General features: G+C 38.5%; 1 protein-coding gene across 2 annotated transcripts in view; it reads left to right on the top strand.

Moving 5' to 3' along the window:
• dyrk1b (dual-specificity tyrosine-(Y)-phosphorylation regulated kinase 1B) overlaps window positions 1-20,462 on the top strand; it is a 64,357-nt gene that overhangs the window by 28,300 nt on the left and 15,595 nt on the right. The window lies entirely within an intron of this gene.

Below are 20,462 nucleotides of genomic sequence, written 5' to 3' on the forward strand. Positions count from 1 at the left end.
TATCCCAGTACAGCCAGCACCCTTTCCATCAATTTGGATGGTTTTCCGTCGTCGACAGCAGGCGGTCAGGTTTCTCTAGCTCGTTCAGTTCGAAGAGTCTCGAAAGGAATGCCTTAATCACATCGTACTAGTCGATAGCTGGTGGAGCCTTTGACTGCTGTAACCCCGAAATTTAATCGTACTCTTTGTTGTCCTTTATTCAGGTTTGCAAAATAAATTGAGTTGGAAATACACGGGATGCCCATTTTCAAGATATTCTAGTTGGTTAAAAAAATGCCAGACATCTTGCACTGTCAGATTTTTCATTAATCTAACGTGTAAATAAGATTTGCCATGATAGGATCGCTGTTCTCTTTAACTTTATATGGCAATTGACTGCAGGAGTATTTAATTGTACAGACCAAACTTTTATTCGCTTCCTTCATGTCACAAGTCATGGAGAGGAGGAGGGCTTCCTCATTAGATGGATTTCGCAATAAAGAGTCCTGGGTCCTGGAATATGGATTATTTTAACTGTGCTGAAACAGCGCCAAACTCAGATCTGCTTGTTTTGAATGCATTTGCCTTTCAAAGGCTTTTGCACGCAGAGGTGTCTAATCCAGGTCCAGACAATAAAAACCCTGCTATAGTTTGGCTTTGTTATAGTTATAGTTGAGTAGAAGCAACTGGGACTAAAGCCAAACTGTAGCTAAGTTTTTACTGTCTGGACCTGGATTTGACACATCTGATTTAATGTAAATGACAAACCGCATAGATGACAAACTTATACCCTGTGACAGAATCGTTTTGACTTATGTTATGCATAAAATGGAAAAATCTGATTTAGATGGCATTTGACCTTAAAGGGGAAGATAAACCGGATTGGGGCAGCACTATGGAACATGTGGTGCGCACATTTTCCCCACTGGGTTTGAAACTCTGGGCTTTCAGTGTGACAGTTGCTTGTTCTCCCAGTGTTTGCGTGGGTTTCTCCAGGTCCTTCGGCTTCCCACGTTCCCAAAAACATTCATGATGGTTAATTGAAGACCCTAAAATGCCCGTAGGTGTGAATTTTTTATCCGTCAATATGTGTCTTGCGTTTGACTGGCAACCAGTCCAGGTCAAGATTTTCAATTTTATTCACATAGCACCAACTAACAATAGTTGTTATATCAAAGCGTTTGACATATGCAGCAGTTATAGAAACACGCTCCTCACACATGAAAAAAAAACAACTCTGCAGTCCTTCTCTTGCCCAAAGCCAACTGAGAGAGGCGCTAGACCTGAAGGATTTTAGGAAAAATTTGTATTGCGATTTTTCTGACAGGTATTGCGATTTCGATTCGATTTGCGATTTTCTTCGAATGAAGCTTCAGCACAATATTCACAACATACAGTAACATTTGCAAATGTGACGGAAAATGACATCACACCATCAGATACATTAAAACTATTACTTTAATAATGCAAATATACTAAAGAGATTTTGTGTGGGAGGCAGTCCTTTTCCAAGGTTTTTAAAAGGGTTCATTCAGTAAGGCGAGACCTACTGTACTACTTACCATCATGTATAAATATGCAATTATGTCCCATTGTATATAAATGGATGGATCTATCGATGGATCTATCAATGGACGGATGGATGGGTGGGTGACCATTGAAATGCGTTTGGGGCAAAAAAATTTGAACCCCCCTCCAAAAAATTATTTAAAAAAAAAAAGCTTATAAACATTGAAGATGCATTTTCCATGGAAAATCAGGGGAAACCCGCCCAACCTGTGCATTGTTGGCGCAGAAATAACAGCGGTTTACTGTAAACGATCACAGAAATTACTTTAAAAAAACTAACATTGCCAGATGGAAACAACTTTCCCATCCTGATGGCATTACAGAGTGGGAGAAAGAAGGACCTGAAAGTGGCCTGATGTCCATCTTTATTTAGTGGAGAAATGTGCTAGTGTTTACACTAGAGAGAAAACTGTGAGCCCTGCTTGGGCCATCGTCAATAGAAAGGAGAACTACATCCTCACAGCTAACTCTACTTGCATGGCAGGGTGAGTAATGTAGTCAGCTTCTCATAGAAAAAGGAACTGAGAATCACATCAAGTTGTTGTGACAGCAAAGGGTGGGACCCTTTGTAGGGCTAGTTTTAAGTTGCTGAGGTGTTCAAGGATGCCCGGTGAAAAAAGGTAAACAGCACAAACAATAATGCTAACACATTAAGAGCTTAAGTTACATGGAGTTACCGTAGTCTGCACCGAAGCACATCGCTTAATGAGCAGAGGTGTCACCCCAAAATTTTGGAATTGACTAAGGACAAAAGCTTGGGCTGCATCACGCAGCATATCGTGCACTATCCAACTTTCTCCCCAAAACATTTATGTAAAGGCCATAATGATGATAATGTTATATTAAAACGTTACGTTGAAGGCTACCTGTTTCAGCTGCATACATGCCCATTAAAAACGATTACATTCAGTAGGCCTACAAGGCAAATACATTAAAGTGCCATGTGTACTACTGAGCATTAATGTGTGTTTCATGGAGTGGAAGATGTGATGACTACGGGTAGTTCACTTAGAAATGGTGCAAATAGTCCAACTTAAGTGGTGTGTCATCACTAACCTTTATTGGTAGGCAAGTGGTGTAAGGGCCACAGATGTAAGATGATAAAACTGGCCAAAAGTACTTAGTGTTACTTACAAATATTGCATTTAGCAATAGTATAACTTCAAATAACAATAACAGATCTATAAATTCAGATTTGGCTAGTCAAGTTTCGAATATCAAAGACAGCTTGATTTGATGGGCAAAAGCTTTCACTTATCAATCTTACGTAAGATCACTGCCATCAGGTGGCAGACTGAACGACAATACAAGGATGTGAATCATATATATGATCCTTCCTTACAAACGTACGGTGCGAAATTAAATCTAAGAGTCAGTGAGAATGAATAAATGAGGTGAATGCAAATAATGAACACTACTGCTTCTGGAAAGAATAAACTAACAACAAACTCATAATTATTAACTATAAATACTGGAATTAAAAGTGCTTGGATGACTGAGTACACTTCACAGAAGTCTCGCTGAAACCGTGTTAAAATGGAGTGCATCCAACTTTGATCAACAAAATAACAGGGAATTTAATAAATGACTGGAGAGAAAATTAATACAAAATAATGCTACACACACAGCTAAACAGGAAATGATCCAGCGTCCCATACATCAGCTAGGAGTGGCCTACAAGATTAAAAGTATATTAATATTGAGGATAAGCGATTCAGAAAATTGATGCTTTTTGTATTTTGAATGCATGGAATACAAATATGATATGTTTTCACAATACAGTCCTGAGTTTTAATTTTGACTTTTGAGATCTGCACGATAAATGTTCTCAAAAGTACATTACAGTTTTTTAAGTCAATTTCTGTCAGAAACATTTATTATGAATCTTATTTAAATTGATATTATTTAGATTGATATCTATATTTGTGCAAAAATATGTGGGCTGCTTTGTTTCTGTTTACATTTGGTGATTTTATATATCAGCACTACTGGATGCATTTCTCATTTTATACAAGTCTGTTTAATGTAACTTCAAAATAAAGTGAGAAAAGGTGAACAGTTATAGAATAACAGAAAATATATATATGGGTATATCGTTATCATGATTTAAAGTGGCCTATCATGATAGAAGATTTTTTTTCCAGATCGCCCAGTACTAGTTACTAACTAGCACTAGTCACAAACACCTTGCCATTACACCACAATTCCTGACCACTTACTCAACATTTCAAGAGGTTATATTAAACGAAATGGCCACAATATCTTAACGCGGTCCCGTTCACTGTCTTTGAGAAATTACTCAAATTAATTTTCGATTGATTGCGGCAGTATGAATGTTGTTTTGCATCTTCAACCTCTCTGACCTGGTTTCTTACTCATAATAAAACTAATATGTTCATCTAAGATGCATGTTGACAATCTGTTTAGTGGGTATGAGTCAGTCTTGTGTACTTCATTTTAAACATCCACCTATATAGCCTTTGACTTGATCATAGTTTTGACACTCCTGATTGAATCGCCTGAAATTGATTTATGCCTGTTGGATGCTATTCTGTGTGTCCCCATTATTATTTCATCTTGATGTCACTAAATAAATTGAGATATTTTGCCGATGATCACTTAAGTATGATAATCATTCAAAAATAGGCATTTTCCTGTACCATCTGAAAACGACTGAGAAAGTATGAGAATGTGCCTTGCCATTGCAGCATTCGTGTGCTTTCAGTGAATATTACGGTCTGAATTAAATGCTGAAGCACATTATCTAAATGTAAAAAGGAGAGGCATGGTGCAGAATGTGTCTACACCATTCATAAAAATTTGGCAGACCTAGTAGGAATGGCTGCATACAAATCGGGCTGTGAAGAGGGTCGGTGATGATCTGGAGGACAGTGAGTTTTGTGACCACATCATGGGATGGAATCACTATCCAGTTGCTTTTGAATTTTGTCACATTTCACCCTCAGCCACCATTCTTATTTGTATCAATGAATTTTACAATATCCTATGCTAAATCATCTTCATTTCTAATGTTTCTATTTTTATGGATGTTTATAATTAGACAGGTTGTCTATTATATTTCTGCTTAGATAGCATGCAAAGTCTGTCATAAAACCCAGATTCCCTACAATTCAAAACACTACCTCATTTATGATTGCTGATCATGTGAAAGGGACTAACCAAAGCATTCCCAAATGTTCTTCATACATAACTACTGTATCCTTGTTTACAAAAGAAGTCAATCCGCCTTTATGAAATATGAATGAGTAAGTCATTATCCAAACATTGTTGTAACCAGTTGAATTATTTTTTTGTTGTTTTGCAATGAAATAAACACTTAAATCTACTTTTAGTAATAGACCTCAATCATGCCAAATATCAGGGTCGCATTTGATGAGATAATTTTGTTCACCAAGCAAAGCAGCATGATTACAAAGTGAAAATATTCATGTGCGCCAGACTTGATTGCGTCAGTGCACATATGCGTAGAGAGAAAATTGCAGCTCAGTCAGCATGACTGCGGTTAGGCTAGCCTCTAGTCAAAGTCAAGTCAACTGCCAGAACGATTGGTTTCGAGGACCAACTTCAAAATAAAAGCAGAGTAAGGCATTGATGTCCATGTATAGTATCACAACGCATTGCACAGTAGACGATGAACAACCGGGTGACGGCAGTGGCCGAATGCACGGGGCCGCTGCTGAGACGGTTCGGTGAAATATGCCTTTATGTGAAAGCAGTCCGTGGTGCAAAAAAGATTGAGCACTGGACCACTGTGCTTAAATCAGCTAGCTGATCACACGGTCCCATACCGCAAGACAGGGGTGGACAATTGATTTTTCAAAGGAGCCATGCGAGAAACTGAAGCGATTGTCGAGGGCCACACCGAGAATAGCTCAGCTCACATTCAATATAGCCGCAATATATTGCGCATCCTCATTTAGCAAACGTTTTGTGCGTCTGTCAACAACTGAGCTATTTCCGTGTTTGTTCAAACAGCACACCTACCTGCTGGTTTTATCTGTGATCGGCTAAATTTGCGTGGCCAGAAGCTTATGCGTAACTTATGCTGACTGCCAGAAGCTAGTTTGAATTAAAGAGATGTTAAAATTAAATAAATAACACACATAGAGAAGCAATTTTTTTTTTTTACATAAATATAATGGTAGATAAAATGGCGCTTCCACCTCTCAGCGCAAGGTCTTTACACTCTCACGACATGAGGCAAGGCTAAAAATAGATTCGCTTTCGATCTCACATATACACTATGGCAGCACAAAACGATCCTGGAGTGAACGGGGTTGTATTTGCTGTAATGTCTTTTTTCGCGGCTCCAATTAATTACATCACTGATAGATTGTGCAAATTATTACAGTCGACCTTATAGGCGATCACTAAAATGCAATATATCAAACGATTTTGGTACACTTGATTAGATCGGTGTAAAGTCTACTTGATATCTTATTTTGACTTCATAAAGGCTGCAGAGACTGTGGATGGGCTGGATGTGATCTGCGGCCTCTACTTTGCCAAGATGTGCTGTAAGTCTTTGAGGTCATCCATGACATTGGTGGGTTGGGAAAAAAACGTGCACCATACAGCAACCTCTATAGAGGTTTCATGTCAGCATTATAACAGGTTGCAATTCTCAACTGATCTTCAAAGATTAACTGAGTGTAATTTATAACAGGTTATTTTATTTGAATGATATTTGAGTCAACAACTATAATGTTCATGCGTGTGTATGAAATTTTGATATGGCAACTTTTTTTTTTTATTTCCTAATTATAACAAAGTAATAGTAATAATAGCTAACTAAGTAGCTTATTAGAGCAATACAGTGTGCTTCTTTATATAAAGATATTCGATTCATATTGAACACAATTGGGCTTAGCATGGTGTGGCCCTCGAGAACCGTTCCAGTTTCTCACATCGACTACGTTTACATGCAGTCAATATTCAAGTTAAGGTCAAAATGACGATTTCTGAGTCATTCGGAATAACTCGTTTACATGGCTTGAGCGGACCGAGTGACCCCCCACCTTTAAATGACCCGACGCACGGACGTCATGATGCAATTATACGTCATCTCCGCTTGTTACTTGCTTCCGTAAAAGAACACGTTATATTCATGTCATTCACCGCACAAATGAAGCAGACGGTTTCCTCCTCGCTTTAAAAGTGTGGTGCCGTACTTACTCTAGCTTTCGCCATGTTTTGTTAATGACTAAATGTGTATTTCCGGTGGGTTGCATGTCAAACACCGCGCATACAAGCACTTTCTGTACTACAAAGACCAAGATTCCTGGCGGTTGAGCTTGCCCAGAGTGTCCCGTGCGATTGAGGTATTCCAATTGCCGTATACATGCGTACATATTTGGGTTACAAAAGGAGTAATCCAGGCACGATATTCGGAATTTTAAAAACCTGAATACTGACAATATTCGGCTTTTAAAAGGTTTATTGGCTTCATGAAAACTTAGTCATTGTCCCTTTGGAAATTTCTCATTTATCTCATATAATTGCCCACCCCTTTCTTAGACAAAGAGGTGATCTTATGTTAAGTGAGAATTGAGGTAGCTGTGGTCAAAGGTCATGGAGGAACACACATTGTCTATCTAAGTTTACAAATGATTCAGTAGTTTTAATGGATCTGTTATCCTACTTGAGGTGGTACGAACGTGAGATGACCGGAATATGAAATACAGCTCTTTTGATGGAATACATTTATTTACCACTGCAAACGACAGCCATATTAAACATGGTGTTCAATTAAAGCACATCTGACAGTTTCACTTAAAACTGAGCCTAATTACTTTCTTAAATGCTTACTATCTGATGTAGCTCTGGACTAAAAATCCTCACATTGTACAATTGGCCATAATGTTGTGATCTGTGGTTTGTGTTTATTCACACTGTTTCTGTTGTGGGGTTAGAGTGTCATGTTAAAATCACAAGTACAAACCATATATTTGATTGCTTTCAAATTCTACTCGTCATCACTCTTTAAGGCTTGATGGAGTTTGGCATTTGGTCATCGGAAGCTTCTCCTTGGAAATACAGTAATGCCGCTTTACCATTACCCCCAAACTGTCACACACCACACCACTTCGCTATGACCGGCACCACACCACATGGCTTTCGTTGCTTTTCCATGACAACAAAAGAGCGGCGGGATGACGGCGGGGATCAACTGTGTACTGTGCAAGCTTGTGCTGCACTATTGACACTCGCAGCATGTCATAATATTTCACAAGTGGCGATTCTCAATCATTGGTTCTGGAGCGATTCAAAATATGAATTGCCGCATGATGTGGCGATCGCTGATGGTGTAGTGGTACACACGCCTGAGTTGTGTGCGGGCAGCGTGGGATCGGTTTCCGCTCAGTGACGGTGTCTGCGTGTGCCCTGCGACTGGCTGGGGACCAGTTCAGGGTGTAGTCCGCTGGGATAGGCTCCAGCACCACCCCGCGACCTTGTACGGTGTAAGCGGTGTGGAAGATGACACATGGCACATGATGTGGCGATGTCACAAAGTACAGCTCATTAAATGCACAGAAGCTTTCACATGTAGACGAAAAATAAATTCACAGGTTACAAACAGTCAAGATACAGTGTATAGAGCACACATATTTTGTGTCATATAACAATATTGAACAATATTTACAATTTAATATGTACCATGGATGAAATAGTGGGATAGTGATTTCACAAATGGCATGCGAAGCTCGCTGCCAGCACTCAGCCATTATGAATGGAGAGGTCACTCATTCATTTGGCTGCCTCTCCGAATCAACGGCTCGTCGTCGTCACTCTGCGGTGTCTGAAGATCTCCGGCGGCCACCCAAAGCCTCCACCTCCGAGGCTGGGCAGCGATCGGTCGGACCACCGGAACGGTGAACCTCTCCTCTAATGCTGCAGACCTCCCATTCAAGTGAATGAGACGATCAAAATCGTCAACAATTAATTTATAGTCAAGGAGTCATTCATTTATGTATTTATTTAGCGCTTTGTTTTTCTGTCGAACTTGCCTTCTCTCCCGTCGTGTCTGGACGCTCATTTTATCACACACGGGTTACTGTGCGTTTGATGTAACGCAATGTTCTGTTTGGCACGCTAACATATTTTATGTCATGTCTTCTTTGGGTTGCTGAAGCATTAGTCAGCGAACTCACGCTTAACCGAAACATATGCTCGTCGTTGACATCAAACAGACGCTTCGTATAGTCATTTGCGACCACACACGGAGTGTTTTGTATATGAACTTGGACATCGCAGTACTCAAGTAACACAACATGACATATTTGCCACAAACACTCAACAGCAATACTTAACAATAAAACACATAACCTATGTAGTTCATTACAATATACAAATTTACAGTGCTAAAAAAATACGGTCCTCCTAAATTTTAAAGGAAAGCTTTACTAATTTTGCAATTTTCAGATGTAAACAGTTCGTATTTTGTCTATAATTAATTTTATATTATATTTCATGTGCAATTGCCACATGTGCCACTTGCTGCGAACATTTGAGGCCCATAAATCTGTGTAGTTCTGATTTTGAGTAAACGTTCAGTTGAAAAATAATCTACCTCTAATCATTAACTCATTCGGTGCCAGACATTTTTAGACACTCCTTACCCAAACGTTTGACATTTAAAAAAAAAAATATGAATACGTTCCTGGGTTTAAAAATGGCTGGACACATTAATAACGATTAAAATGGGTTATAACTGGCAGACAAAGCTTTCGTAATTCAAGCAAGATATAAAATTCACTATAATTAGAAAATGCTAGACTCAGAAATTCTGTCTTTAGATGCTGAAAATGCCTTTGATAAGGTTAGATCGGGTTTGATAGGGTTGACGTCTTGTCTCTCCATAGTGCCAGAAAGATTTGGATGTGGTAACTATAGGGCTGGGCGATATGACTGAAAAGTATATCACGATATAATGTTTCATATTGGTCGATATCGATATATATTATTATTATTATTTTTTTTTTTAACTATTGAAAATAATGACCCAGAAAAAATGAATTTAGGTTATTTTAACATAATACTTAACCTTTAATAAGAGGTCAACGTAACTACGAAAGAATGAAATAAACTGGTGAATATAAGGATTAAATAAACTCAGTTTTAAAATAATGTGCTTTAGTAGGGCAGGGTGATATGTCTGAAAAACACAATCTATCAATTTCATATCAGCCAATATTGATAATTATTGTTTTTTTGTATGCCTATTTAAATAAAAGTTAACTGTTTTTGTGTACATGATGTAGCGTAATGTGCAGTTTCTCCTCCACCAGTGCATTTAGGGGTTACCCCAAAGCAGTATTGTTGATACACACTAGCCTTCATTCAATGTTCATACAATGTAAGTGAACTGATACTCTCTTGCAGTGCATAAATGATCGTTGACCAACCGTCTTAGGACTACTTTATCTTTTTAGCGGACTCATTATTGCCATAGTCCCTATGATTAAATGTCATGGACCAAAGATCTCTAGAACCCCTCTGCAAAGCATAACTGTCATTCCAAAGTGATTAGATGGGTGCGTGGGGCGATGGTGGCTGGGGTGTGGCTTCCTCTGTCGTTGTTCGCTGTACTATTATTTTCACTCCAGACAATTATTAATTGATCTGCTAATTTGCTGTCCATAGCTGGTTGCCCTCTGCTTTAAAACCAGACTTCTTCTTCTGTGAAGTGTACTGTACACTGAAGCACTTTTTCTGGTGTTCAGTGGCCAAAAGCATTAGCTTAGCGATTAGCATTGGGTTCTTGTTCTACTCCCCGTCTGCCTTTCGTGATTCGGGATGTTATGAGATGTGCTGAGGTAGACGTGCCAAATGAAGCTCCGGTTCATAGCGTGTGTCATTTCCAAGAAAATCACATGACCGATGACAAAGGAGGCCTCAGTTTGTGCGGATGCTGTCATTGGTTCATTCAACATATAATGATGAGTTTTACCGTATAATAACTAGGGCTGCATGATGTTGGAAAAAAATGACATTGCGATTTTTGGGGGTTTGCGATATATGTTGCAATGTTAAAAATAGAATTTTCACCAGATGACTTGAATAGATTTGTTTGGGAATCATTTGGTTAACTCACCATGACATCATTGTATTCATATAATATCGTTTAATCCAGACTAAGGGAGTTCATCTCTGAATGATGATTGCTGCATATAAAAGGGATCACAGCGGTCATGTCTCTGTAACATAATAGATTATTTAACATTGTATTTCACACTTCAATGTAAACAGCAGCAAAATATTAAACATATTTTAAACAAAAAAATAAAAAGCAGGTACACTAGACCCTTGAGTCATTTCAAAAAATAGAAGAAAATAAAAAACCTCTAAATCTGTAACACAGTTATAAAGTAAACTATAAAATATTAAAAAATTAAAAAGCAAGTGTACTGGCACCTGAGTTGTTTACAAAAATATAACATGAAGATAATAAAAACTTTGTGAAACTGCAGCAAAGTTGTAAACAAATTAGAACAAAAATATTAAAACTTAAAGTGCAGGTGCATTAGTCCCCAGAGTTGTTCACAAAAATATAACAATAACTAAGAGCACGGAGTAGCATGCTGCTTTTTTGAAGCGAAACAAAAGTTTGCGAGTTCTAAGAAAAAAAAAAGTTAAATCATCGCACGTCCTACGATGTAACTATCGCGCATGCGCACATCGCAATCGCGATGTTCAAAATACACATCGCGCAGGCCTAATAATAACACTCGAGACCTTGCGCTGCTTTGCGGGTGTTGTTGCCAGTTGTTGTGAGCTTCAAATTAGTCACTCTGTACATGAGGAAAGAATACTCTTGAGTGTGGAAGTACTTATGTTGCATTAACTTTTGTTTATTTTCGATTGTGGCCGATGTGTCGTCATTATATTCTGGTTTATTTTCAATTGCGACCGGTGAGTCGTCATTATATTTGTTTGCTTGTTGCAAGCCTGCATACACATCTGTTCAGCTAGCATAGTTGGTAGAGCATTGCTCTTCCAGTCACAATGTCCTGGGGTTGACCCTCTCAATATATTTTGACAGTTGTAAACTCATATTTATATTAATAAACACTTTTTATGATGTCATAGTTCTTACTTATGTCATATTTGTACTACACACCTACTGCTAAAACTGCAATATTTCCTACTTATGGATGTCTTGTTACTGTTGTCATTTTTGGAAAATCTTGTCACATTGCTACTCAAAGAAAAGGTTACTAAAACAAACAATCAGATTGTCAAGCAATATGTGATACTATATTCTTATCATATGATTAGAATCATATGATTAGTAAAAACACATAAAAAAAGTATCTAAACAGACCAAAAGTACCATCTCAGTTCAGCTCAGTGAGGATCAACTATTTATTTGTACCTGGTAGACGAGATTGCACCCAATAGGCCTTAAACAAAATAATATTAAATAAATAAATAATTTGTACATAACTCAGATATGCTGATGTACTTTGAACAACTCATGGTTAAATTTTGCTATTGATAGAAAGCATTTTAAATATTTACAACTCAGATGTTTTATTATCAAATCTCTTTGATCTTATTGTCAAATCTCTTTGGGGTAATTTTTGTAGTCCGGCTACTCCTAGGAAAGTTAATCACCACTCTTTCATGTTTACTCCATTTGTGGTTAATGGCTCTTACCATTGTTCGCATGAGCCCTAAAGCTTTAGAAATTCCTTTTTAACCCTTTCTAGACTTGTGGCATTTTGTTAGAGGTTTTTGAGATCTTTTGGGTGGCTTTAGTTTGTCAGACAGTCTGTGTTTAAGTGTTTTCATAATTGGACAAATCTGGTGGTCAGTGAAAATGATCTCAGCGTTTTAAAAACGTGATTAGCCACAGTAAATTCAGGATTTAACAAGGGGCGGTGGGGTTACTTTTTCACACGGGACCCAGTAGATTTAGTTATTTTACCCTTAATAAATATTTTACCCTTAATGAATAAAATCTTTTATAAACTGCATTAGTTTACTTGGGTTATCTTTGTCTGATATTTACTGTAGTTTGATTATCTTAAAAATTAAAGTGGGGAAAAGAAATACAAAGACAATACAAATTCGAGAAAATACTTATTCGCGGCACTACAGATGGATGGATGGACAGATTAATAGATCAGGGTTCCCACGCATCATGAAAAACTTAAATAATTGACCAATTTTCCAGTCATGGAAAACACAAGGAAAATGAGGAAAAAAAGTATAATGGCCTGGAAAAACTTAAGTTGTCCTGGAAAATAATGTTTCCTCCATTTACTTCTCCCTGCCTTGTGGGTGAACGTAAACGAGTTAAACAGACATGTATGTTTGTTTTCAGCTGCCTTCAATGGGCAACATTGAAGTGTCGCGCTTTTCTTCTTCATCGCTGCTTCTAGTTGGCACAGCGCCCGACATGACCAATCACATTGCATATTCCCTTCGAACAGTTCTGCTGCCCATTGTTTCCATATGGCTTTGTTGCTAAACTTGCCGCCTATTCAGACCCAACTAAAGGTTTATTTTCTCCACAGCAGCACCAAAACTATCTAGTTTCAGTTCAAGAGTGTTGCTGTAGCGTGGTATATCAAGTGTGAGGTTTTTCTCGCTATCTCTGTCTCCTCTGTTGAGTGACAGGGCGCTGTAGTGGGCGTGCCATCACTTTCAGCTCTGTGCTCTGAGATGAAATAAATCTCGGGTTTTTAGTAGAGCTGCTGCATAGCAATACAGATTAGCTGGTTCTGCCACGATACAAATCACCTGAATAATGATGATGACATGAGTTGATTGCTGCTTTGCTTGCATCCGGAATGAGCTGCTTATGCCACATAGAATTAGCACATACTACATAGCAGCATGTATGTGTGCTGACAGTAGTGAGTGACAGGCCCTACTACTTACTCCTTTCAGATTTTATGCTTTTCACATAATCACTTGCTTAGTACATCTCGGAGAACCTTGGTGCTCTACTCGCTGAGCACCGCCTCTGCTGGCAGGGCGACGTGCTCCGTGAGAGGTTGGCTGGCTCGAGGACTGACGGAGCATTTCGCTACCAAGCAGGCCAACCATGGGGGGAAATTTCTGTTTACTTCCATGACTTGCAAATGGAAGCAGAGCAGGAAAGCCTTGACTCTGATTGGCTGTTATCACGCACATTTCCGCCATGTTTCATTGCGTGAATACGCACACATCTGATCATCGTGATCAACCTCAAAATTATCACGATCGTTGATTTCAGTCATTTAATCTCCCGGCCCTACTATGTCTTTTATGGATGTCACAATCTCGGCAATATCGTGATATCGCGATATTAAAATTTCCACAGTACAGTATATCGTTGTTGTCTTGTCACAATATTAATTAATTAATTAAAAAAACATTTTCAAAAAACTGGCACTAATGAAGAGCAATCAATGCTAAAACTACGTTGAACACTTTGTTTGAGAAACAATCTATGTCTGCAGCTGTCCAAGACGGATGATTGTGTTGCAAAGATGACAACTTTATGTTGTCTTTAACTTCCTTGTCACCATCCTTATCTTTTTGATGTAGCTGACAAGGAACGTTGATCAGGCAACACAGTAGCTGTTTTCATTTCACCTGTAAGCTGCCTTTTTGTTTTAGAAGGACTGAAAAAAGCAGTGGTGTGGACTGTCATTCTGCATTGTTCCACCCACCCACAACACAGCTTTTGGGAACGTTTGTGTGATATAGAAATAATAGTGTTCTACTTTATTACTGAATCAAGATTTTGTTGCTAATAAAATGTTTTGTTTTGGGTACGTTAGCCCAGCTCTTGAATTCCTCTTAAAAATTTGGTTTATACTGTACTGTACTTCTTGAGGGGCACAAGTAACAGGTGTTTGTTTGATTATATATTAATTATTTAAACAACTATTATTTGGTGTGTCCAAGATAAGCTTTTAACTTTAATTTCAGTTCAATTGTGAGATATGAAAATGTTTGGAACTTAAAATTGAAAAACAATATGCTTATTCAGAAAATGTTTTATTTACTTTGTTAATTTGCAGAAGTCTACCTGTGTGATTCCCAACCATGTGGTGCGAGAAATCATCAGGTGTCCCTGAGGAACTTAATCGGTCTGAAGATTCTGATTTACGTACTACAAATAATGTATCTGATCGTCTATCTATGCCGTAAATGTATTGTGACAGGCATAGTAGTGAAGTGTTCTGCCTGTGTATTCATCATTTGAGTGTTTGTATACTTTTGTTGTCATTTTATTTTAGATGTGTGATGTGCCATGAGATTTTTATAATGCAAAATAGGTGCCTTGGCCCTGTAGAGGTTGGGAAGCACTGGTCTGCCTGACAGTGCAGTTTAATGACCACCTCGTCTTCATTTTTGTCAAGACTGGTATTATAAAATGACCTGTATATTGCGGTGAAGCAGTTTGGATGTGATTGAGATTGTGATTGTAAACTGGGGAGTGAGGTGAGGCTGTGCGAAGGTCCTGACAAACGCTGAGTTCTATTCAAGTTTTTGACCGCATTTACTTTTTTGAACGTATTTATAATTTCCAAAATCCTGTTTATGTGTGGAAGAAGTGGCCAAGCCAACTGCTTGCTACTTGAAGTCACCGCAAAAGGAATAATAAAAATAAAAAAAAGAATGTTGTGCTGAAGTAGCTTGTAGTTAGTAAAATGTGAACGATTGTGTCGTCTTTAGTTTTTGACCAAAGCACTAGCATGAACCATTAACTAAGCTACATATGAGACTATATCGACCATTTATTATGAGTAGAGCTGTCACAAGTAACCAAATCGTTTTAGAATCGATGATCCTATGGAATATTACATCGACTACTTGAGTAATTCCTCACCCCCACTCACACACACGCACTTTCCAGATGGCTATTTTTTTTTTCAGTAAAATGTTTGACAGTGATAAGCACACATCTACAAAATAACAGTTAAGTTTGATGATACACACACAGGAAGCTATGATAAGCAAAGTTTGCTGCAAAGGCTTTAACCTGCACCACCATTACTTGTGTGTGTTTCTTTTACAGAAAGCAGGGATAAAGGTTTTGGATAGAGTGAGGATTTTTACTTGCAACTATGCATACAGCTTGTTTAAATGTACATTTAAAAAATTTTTTTTAATTATTTCATTTTTATGTTTAATATATTTTGATTGAATAGTTATTTAAATACAGCCGTGTCAGATTCTTTCTAAAAAAGAATTTTTTTTAAATGAAGAACTACTGTTTGAGTGAGTGGAATGCACTCTGCTTAACGTTCCAGTGTCTTGATATTAATAATAGTTATGAATAAAACCTGCCTCATTTTTAATAAACACTTACGCCTACTACACTGCTGTGTTTTAATGGTATTACTTGGAGAGCTAGGTATTTTTGGAGTGGTAACTTGGTGTAAAAAGTTCGAGAACTACTAATCTACTACTATGTTGACTACAGCGTGCATCGCTTTCTGACTCTTCTGTCAGTTTCGGACTCTTCTGTGTTTTGACATGCTGCATTTCCGATGGTGTCCTAGATAATGCTGCATCATTGTGCATCTCCACAACACTGATGGCTACATAAAACCATTGGCATAACATTTTTGAAAAAACAAGATGCTTTTTGATATTGGGTAGGAGGGAAAACCGAAGTGAGAAATGGCCACTTTTATGTCTTTGTGTAAGCATAAAGAGAGGATGCAGGCTCAGAGATGAGGTTTGAGAAAGCAGGAAGGATGATGAAGGAAAAGGGGGAGGAGAAGTGTGGCTTGTAGGGTAGGGTGGGTTGGGTTGCTAGGGGAGAGTGTATCAGCCTGCTACCCAGAGCCAGCCTTGCTATTGGAAGCTACTTGCATAGCAGGAGAGAGGAGGAGGAGAAGTAGCTAATGAGTGTTGTAGGCTGGTTGCTGAGACAGCACAGAGTTTATTTATAGAGTGCTGGCCGGCCAGCCCTTAGATACCAGCAGCCAATCAGATGATGGAGAAAGAGAGGGGCCCAACCAATGGCAGCGCAGGAAGGGGGATGTCAGAGTGAGGAAGTTCTGTGAGTGCTTCTCAGCCTCTTAAAGAGACCTGGCCGATTTCTCAGTACTAGGCAGATATTTTCTCTCCCCAGCAGTGTCATGTCTGTAAGCAGGCCAGGACCCAGAGCATCACAACAGTGACTCTCAGTGACAGTGACTGGATAATTCTTTCTCTGCGTTTCCATGCAAACACAGATATGAAAACATACAGTATGCTGCTCACCACAGCTGAGTGGTGTTATATATTTTTCAAAATGTACATTTCTACAGATCACTAATTCATAACGTCGAACCATTTGGAAAAAATGTCGGGTGCTGAATGGAATGGAAGAAGATAAAGGCAAAGAAATGATCATTATTCTTTCGTGACCTCTGTGAGCATTTAACCTGAATTACAAAAAATGTTTCCCCTTTGCCTCTGTGAAACCAATTTTCCTTTCTCGGGAGACATCAATTGTTTTTGTTTTTTTAACACCCAGCAGCTCAGGTTTACAAACCGGGTGTATGCAGATCTAATTCTGGCCTCTTCATGGGCCCTTTCCCAAAGGACCAGTATAGCCTGCTATGCTTGCTCTGACCTGCTTGTTTGGTAGCTGTACACTCCACTATCGACTACTTGCTATAACACTGTAAAAGTTGCTTTTTAACAAGTTAGTGCTTAATTCTTGAATGCATCAGTATTTTGATCTATTGTTATATAATACTGATAACGGGTGTATACAAGATTTCTTGATGCTTCACTAGATTTGTGCATATTCTCACATAGTTTTAGAAGTAAAAGAGCATCATTTGTGACTTGGTTTTTGGTTAGTGACACTTGCGGTACTAACCTTTTTGCCTCTACCATGTTAACCTCTTTTTAAGTATGTATTCATTGTGTGGCACAATTTTGTTGGTGGAGAACCAACAATTTACATTTTAAATTGAATTTTTTTTTGGGGGGGGGGGGGGGGCGATCACCCATTAGGAAGTTGAGAAAAAAAAAACTCACCTGTTCCATCCCAAGATTGAAAAATATCAGTCCATTTAAAAGGGAAGTCTACCCAAGCATATTTAAAAAATAGAAATGTTCTTTAACAGTCTTTGCCATGCCCCAAGGAAGGAAAGGGTGCGAAAAAACAAGGAGAGTGATTTGAATATGAAACATTTATTCGTTAACAAAAGTTGAGGAATTGTTTTGTTGTTGTTTTTTTTTTTACAAACTGTGTTGCAGCTTTCGAAACAAGCAGTAAAATTAGTGTAGTAGTAGTGTAGAACTAGTGTAAATATTTAAATTGAAACCTTTTCACAATTATTTCAGTGTGGAACCTCTGGCTTTATGACCCCCAGCTGAATGGCGGTATCAAGTGAAGTGGGATGCTGATGCTGAGTAGTCATATTATGTGGATATGGGGTTGCATATATGTTTATTTGTTTCACAAAGATAATTTACACAATGGTGTAATAGTGGACAGACAATGCAATGGTGTTGACAGAGTTACACTCTCTAAAATGCAAAGGGGTCGGGGGATGTAATCGCTCATGCTTGTAGTCGGGCACAGCAGTATTGGTTGGCTTCCCATAATATCTTGTCGTAACATAATGCTAAACTCAGAATATCATGGCGACTGCACTAGGTTTTGCCCAACATCAAGTGGAGTTATCAAGCCAAAATACACACAAAGACAACAGAACAAACAAGTTTGCTTTGATGAAATAACCATTGTGCCTGCTGGAGTGGTGTGGAGATTGACACTTTGAGCAGCCGAAGCCTCTAATAACGCGAAGATCAATTCTCAACCTTAAACACCGATAAATTTAACACTGTTATTTGAGGTACTGTATTTGCAAAGGAAAGTGGTATGGGTACCTATTCGCAGATGCACAAAAGGACCACACAAGATATATACATCGCAAGGCTTTCTCGAATAAAGTTGAAAGGAGTCACAGTCTCTAAAAGTAAATACCACTAATATAACCATATAATTATAGATTCTTCCCCTTACTTTTGATCAAGACCCCAAGATACTTGAACTCCTCTTGGGGAAAGATCTCATCCGCACCTTGAGAGGGCACTCCATCCTGTTCAATGCCATTGCCCCTGTGAGCACAGAAGGCCCCTAGCAGAACAAAGTCCTCAGTGGGAGCACTCTCCAGCACCCACTCCAAGGTCTCCAAAAGGAGTGGGTACTCTGATATTTAGTGCATAGGCACAAACAACAGTCAGGGCCCAGTATGTCCACACCTGAAGGCGTAGGGAGTCTACCCTCTCACCCACCATGGTAAAGCCCACCTTACAGGCACAGAGCCAGGGGGGAATTAAGTACCGGTATGGCCACACCTGCTTAGTGCCTCTCGTCGGGGGCAGCATTAGAGTGAAAGATAGTCCAACCTCTCTGTGGACTGATACCAGAGCCCAAACTGTATGTGAAGATGAGCCTGACGATATCTAGTCTGCATTGGACTGCCAATGTCCTGACCGTCAGCCGCCACCCAGCTTACAATTCAATGACCCCCTTGGCCCCTCCCACAGTGGTAAACCCAAGGGAATGTGAAAATCATATACTATAATAAATATAATGTAATGTATAATTTAATAACCTCATCATGTTATCACATATACAGAATTGCCTGTTTTATTCTAACACCTGTATATCTTTGAAAATGTATCCAAATTTTATAAATCATAATTCGTGGAAAATATTAACAACCAAATATAAATACAGTATTATTGTTAAACTGATCAATAAAAATTGTATCTGCCAAAATGGAAAGAATAATACCATTTAGCAAGAAACATTAGAGACACACTTTATTTGATTTGATTTCGTAGGCCCCCAAAAAATATCCGAACTGGGCCCCACGGCATGTGTCACAAAATTTCTATACCGCAAATTACCGCCTTGACTTGGCAATTACTGTTACATAAAGTATTTATTCTAAAAATGATATTTATGCTCCGTTCATGAGTGTATTCAGTGTTTATGATTAGGATCTGATTTGGTATTCAGCATTTTGAGAAGTGATGAGGAAAGAGGATGAAAGAAATCTACGAATAATGTACAGTATGCTCACATAGGAGCAATAAAATGTCGTTTAGTTTTTAGTTTTCAACCACTTGTTGATTCTAATGTTTTTTTGAATACTTGATTTGCTTTTTTAACCCATTTAGGCCTGTTGCGCATAACCGCGTTTCCACCACTAGAGCCGAGAGCACTGTTGCATTTTTCTACCTTAGAGCCGGGAGAGTGTATACGTTATTTATTTATTTTTATTTTTTTATCCAATTCTCAGTCTCTTAGCCAATGAAATGCATCTGAATATACACGTGACGGTGTCGTGAGCCCTCGGAGGTTGTCACGTAATTTTTTCGAGCTGTAATAGCGGACGCAGATGATCGCAGGAGCTCTGAAATAAGTGCCGGCAGTGATATAGACAGGCGCTTCTGGACTATGAAGCAGTCGAACATGATATGATGGTATCGACGTCTTTTTAGCAGAAGAGAGGATGGTAATTACCACTCGATTAAAAACAATTCAAAATAGTGCTTCTCATGCAGTGACACTTTATTTTTACATTCTTGATTGAAACTGTAAATAATAATAAACATAGACCTTTGTGAAAGCCACACGTCTAAGATCTCAAATTCTTTTGGAATTATGTTTCTACCTGCTACAGGGGCTGAGATATCAATTATTTTGTAGGTGTTGAATTTCTTGGAAAAATTCAGGTTTTTGAGGGTAATTCCAAAGACGACCTTTGAATGAATTGAATGAATGATATTTCCATTTTCAGATCGTTGTCCTTTTGCTCTCAGCTTCTTGTATCACTTTCATTAATTGACACTCACACGAAGTATGTTTTTCTTTAATTTGAGGTATGCCACAAAAGCATCACACATTCTTCCTGTGGATGTTTTTT

This window comes from Filicampus tigris, chromosome 8 (assembly GCF_054856515.1).
Source record: "Filicampus tigris isolate MCC_2025a chromosome 8, RoL_Ftig_1.0, whole genome shotgun sequence".
Lineage (NCBI taxonomy): Eukaryota > Metazoa > Chordata > Actinopteri > Syngnathiformes > Syngnathidae > Filicampus > Filicampus tigris.